Source organism: Jaculus jaculus, chromosome X (assembly GCF_020740685.1).
Source record: "Jaculus jaculus isolate mJacJac1 chromosome X, mJacJac1.mat.Y.cur, whole genome shotgun sequence".
NCBI classification, from domain to species: Eukaryota; Metazoa; Chordata; class Mammalia; order Rodentia; family Dipodidae; genus Jaculus; species Jaculus jaculus.
Genome location: NC_059125.1, coordinates 147726376 through 147731567, shown reverse-complemented (window position 1 = coordinate 147731567; position 5192 = coordinate 147726376).

Sequence of the window (5192 nt, the reverse complement as noted above, 5' to 3'; positions counted from 1 at the left end):
GTACTTAATAGGTTTTGTAGAAGTATAAGTGAAAATAGATTATCAGGGGTGAAAAGGCCCAAAGTGAGGTCAGGGGAAGTGATTGAGTAAAGGAAAGGTGGAGGGAGGGCTAATCAAAATCTAAGAGGATATAAATAAATCATATGGAATCCTCCATTTTTGGACAGGATCTGTACATCGTTGCTAGAAAATTTTCAGTGCCAGGGATGGGATACCTTCCAGTGAGTTGTTGGCCTGGAAGTCCCTGATGCCCCCAAAACTTTATGTGCCATTGCCAGAGCCCTTGGTTTCCCACGAGGAATAGAGGGTAAGACCCTATTGCTGAAGGCTCCACATACTTGGGCTGCAAGGCCACTGAGAAATCCTGCTGGAACTGAGCTGATAACCTCCTCCATGTAGACCAGGTGACAGAAAGCTGGAAGAAGCCATTCTACATGTAGTTCAATCATGGAAAGAGATACCACCAGTGAAGATGCTCAACAGTGGACACTGCAAACCTTATAATTGGCCAGCCAGGCCAAATGAGCCAATAAGTGTAATAGTGGCACATCTATCATGGTGGAAAGCAACTGCCCTCCAATTGGATTTGAAGCCCGCTCCATGGGAGGGAATACATCCCTGATACTGAAAACTTAAAACGGGTAGTCATGAGCCCTAGGGGTGTAACATCTGCTGATGTCTGGATAAATATATATATTATGCTTATCAAACTGCTCAGTAAGCACTTCTCTTAATATTCATACCCTTATATTAATGGTACTCTCACTTTGGGTAGAGAATCTTTTCCTTTCAGATGGCAGTGACCCTGGGACGATTCAGAAGGTATCATAGTGCTGGAAAGAAGTGACTGGAGTACTGAGTAACATCTTGATCACACTTTCCAAGGCTCAGGGTCTAATGCACAAGAGGTGGTGGAAAGAATGTAAGAGCCAAAGGAAGGGTAGGACTCCTTACAACGTGCTCCCTCCAGACACAAAATGGCCTGGATATCCATGACCTCACAGTGCCTGACACTACCTACACAAGACCATCATAAGAGGAGGAAAGGATCATGACATCAAAATAAAAGAGACACTGATTGAGTTGGGGAGGGGATATGATGGAGAATGGAGTTTCAAAGGTGAACGTGGGGGGGGGGAGGAAGGGTATTATCATGGGATATTTTTTATATTCATGGAAACTGTTAATAAAAATTGAGAAAAAAAAAACTTCCCACGATTCAAATGTGGTTTCATGAGATGCTTAGAAAGACACAGCAACCATGGCATGGGGTCAGAAACCAAACATCTGAAAGAGGCTTCAGTGTGAAGAACAAAACCAAGTGGAACCAATGAAGAAGACATCAGTAGCCTTCTCATGGTACTAGGGCAGTAGGTCATCTCAACCCTCTGCTGAAACCCTCTGAAAGAGCGAATGACCAGCCTGTGTGGAGCAGCATACATGGTTTCCTCTTGCCTGTTCCCCACCGAGAGAGAAAGAGGGTGTGAGGGGCTGTCATCAGGACAGGGCACAGAAGGAACGTCTTTAGTCGGGCCTGCATGGCTTCTCTGAGCCACACAGAAAGGGTTTCCAAATCCAGATGCATGGTCTGTGCTGTGCAAAGCTCATGGTAATCTCTCGCTCAAATTGATCTGCTTCCTGCTCTTGCAGTGGGGTTCAGAACCTTACAACTCAGGAGCACTGGGGTGAGTTTAGCCTGGCACAGTTCTCTGCCTTCTTGTGTCCTGATCATACCTCCACATCCAAGGCACACATCCCTAAATGCTGGTCAGGCATTGGAGGAGGACACGGGTACACAGGACTGTCTTGATAATTGAGGTTTTAGTCTGGGAGGGGTAATGAGAGGAGCAGAGCAGTACTCTGAGTGCTGAGGGGGGAGTTGAGAGCAGGGTTTTGTGCACATTTGCTTGATGTAGGGGCAATAAGCCCTTTGGGTTTTGGAATTGGGGCAGAATTGTTACAGCAGAAGGGCAGAGCAATGGCCCAGGGGAGGGCAGACAGTCTGTATTCAAGGGGGACATGGCACATGGTAGCAGGGCACAGAGCTTTGGGTCCCCAAATCCCATTTCCTCCAGTGCAATGGTTATTAGAGCACATGAGGCATGGTGTGGAATTCTGCGTGTGGCCACTTTGCAGCTCAGTCCTCCACCTCACTGCATTCTGTCAGGCCTCCAGTAATTGTCCTCCAACCCAGGTGAGGGCATGATGACCCGGGACATCCTATGGGAGAGCACGTGACCAGAGTCAGGTCTAGAAGGCACCACTGCTGACTGAGACTTTGGATACTACAGCTCTGTGACAGCTGTTCCCAGGCACTAATTTGATGCCTGTGCCTAACACTGATGGTCTCTTTCTGACCATAATATGCCCACTCATGCTTGCTTACACATGTGGGCACATCATCATTACAGAAGTGAGAACAAACACCACCCACATGCACATGGCCTGACACAGCCACTACTAATGTGCCTTGGGTATGAGAATACGGTATGACATAATCATTCCACAATGCTTTGTAGCAGAGGCAACTGAGCTCACTGTGCCAGCATACACTATGGAAAACCAGAGAAGGGTTGGGCATTTGTAGCAGGTGGTCTGGATGGAACAAGAGAGGAAGAAAAGTATGGAGGTGTGGAGGAAGAGGAGTGGGAAGAGGGAGTGTTTTGATGGGGCTTCAGGGAAGATCAAGGTGCACTAAAGAGAAAAGAGCATTTAGATTCGGGGAATAGCTTTGGTGGGATCAGGGTGGGGCTCTGAGGATAAGGTATGTGGAGGCCAACTTGGGCGATGCTCGGGGCAGAGCTTTGCAGAATATTTGGCCAGCAGGGCAAGACTATGTTCTCATGAATAAAAGTGGGTGAGTGGAAGGAGCCTTGCAGGACAGGGACTGAGTAAGTGGTTGAACCATTTGTTATAAGGTGAGTAAGGCTAATGGAGGAACAAGACAGAGTTGAGTTTGTTGAAGGAGAGTTGAAGGGGCTACAGGAGAAGATGGATGGAGCTGTGAGACAGGAGCGGAAGCTATAGCTGGTGAAAGTTTCTCAAGTAGCTATGTCCAGGAGAGTAGTGGGGCAATGTTGGGTTTCTTGAGGATCATTTGGTGCAGGGCTGGAAGAGAATATGGGGGATGGGTTAATGCCTTTTAAGGTTGAAGGTGAGGACAGGGTTGATACTGAACTACCTGGGTGGGCCAAGGAAAATATCAGGAGAGGGCTATGAGTGATGTCACAGGATATTTGGGTAGAGATTTACATTCTGCCATAATACAAGGTAAGGCTTCAAGAGGAGCATGGCTGACAGGACATGACAGGACATCTTCATGGTGCTGAAGTACAGATGGAGGAGGGAACTACCAGAATATTAGGATCACACTGAGTGTACTGAGGTGGTAGATGCAAGAGGAACTTTGAGCTCTGAGATAAAACAGGCCATGGATGTGGAATAAGTGGGACGGGGCTGTGAGTAGACAGGTAGGTTGTAAGGAAAGTGAAGGAGAAAGCACAAGGAAAACACCAGACTTGATCTCAAACAGACAGAAGGAGGATCTCAAACAGAGCAAGGGATTGCAACCTGCCCGAGGGATGGAGGGGTTCAAGCTTATAAGCAGGATTCTGAGGAAAATAGACTGGACCAGATGCAGGTCCAATGGAAGTAGATAAAGAACAGTAGCTATTTGTGTCCTTTCTTAGAATAAGCTTTTTCAGCAAGATTGCCTAAATGAGGATACTCCAGATGGTTTCTGTTCCTTCAAGTCCTTCTAAGTTAAGGGAAGTACATCAGTCAGGGGAGTTGTCAAGCTGGTTTGGGACTGAATGCCTCCAATGTTCCCCAAATCTCCTAAATTTCAGGAATAGTCATTAACCCTTCACAGGGCATGACGGTCTGGGTGTGAGTACTGATTGACCATGCTTGATCACACCAAGAGAATACTATGGTGGGTTTTGGGTGGTAGGGGTAAAACATTGATTGTTGACATTTACTTGGGAGGACCTGTTGGGGAAAAGGAAAGGTCTTCTTGTGCTGAAGCAGGAATTTAGGAAGCCAGGCATGCTGGTGCACACTTTTAATCACAGCAATCTAGACGCTGGGGTGAGAGAATTTCCATGAGTTAAAGGTACCTGAGGAATACTGAGTGAGTTCCAGGTCCATATGGGACACAGTGAGGCCCTACTTCAAAAAAAAAGAAGGAATAGGGCCAAAGCTTTTCACTTTGATGTTGGTTTGGAAGGGCCACAGAAGTACCAGGATGGGCATGTGTTGTTTTGAGTTATGGTTGGAGCATTGGTGCTGGGGGTATATATGCCTCCTCCAAGGCACTTTTACTACTGACGATTTCTCAAAGTTGGACATTCCCTCTCTCTCCCCTCTTCTTTTACAGGTGGTCAAGGAGAATTAAACATCTTATGGATCAAATCTTTCACCTCAGCTCCTACCTGGATCTTAATTATTTTCTCACTTAAGATTTCCAGCTATTTTCCTCCCCAGATCTTAATTCTCCCTTCAATATAACTCATACATACTTCATGTTTTTCCCTAAAGAAACTTTCCCAAATTCAAAATTTACCCTCCTTGAGTCAGTTTATTTTTTCAATTCTTTATTAATATAGGAAAAGGGTCCAAAAGTTGGAGTTCTTGAACCTGGTAGACACCTCCTAAACCCCTAAATATTGAATGACAAGGGAAATGGTGACATAAAAATTAGGACCAAGGCTGTTCATATCGACAGTGGTGAGCAGGATTATAGGAATACCCATGAGTGGCCCAGTTTGTATACTTGTCACTGGGGCCGGGTTGTGTGGGGAGCAGGCAGTGCCTGTGTGTGCTGAGACAGGAGTTGTGGGCGGGGCTGTGACTGTTGATGATGCATAGTGGGAATGGCACATGGTGGGCTTGGTGGGAGTCAGAGGCTTGGGTTTCTCACTCCCATCTTCCCACATTGATGTGGTTGTGAGACCAGTTGGGGTTTGCTGCACTGGGCTGATTCTACCTTCTGGCCATCAGAGAGCACAGTCCCCACCATGCTGCATCTGAGCCAGAGCTTCACCTATAGGAGGAACAGCCTTCATGCACAGCTTAAGGGATATCCAGGGTCAATTAGAGACTGTGTGGCCAGCATGTGGTCCAGATGATCCCAGTGCTACCCAGGGTCTCCAGAGATATTGGCTTGGTGATAGGTGTCCCCAGACACTAAT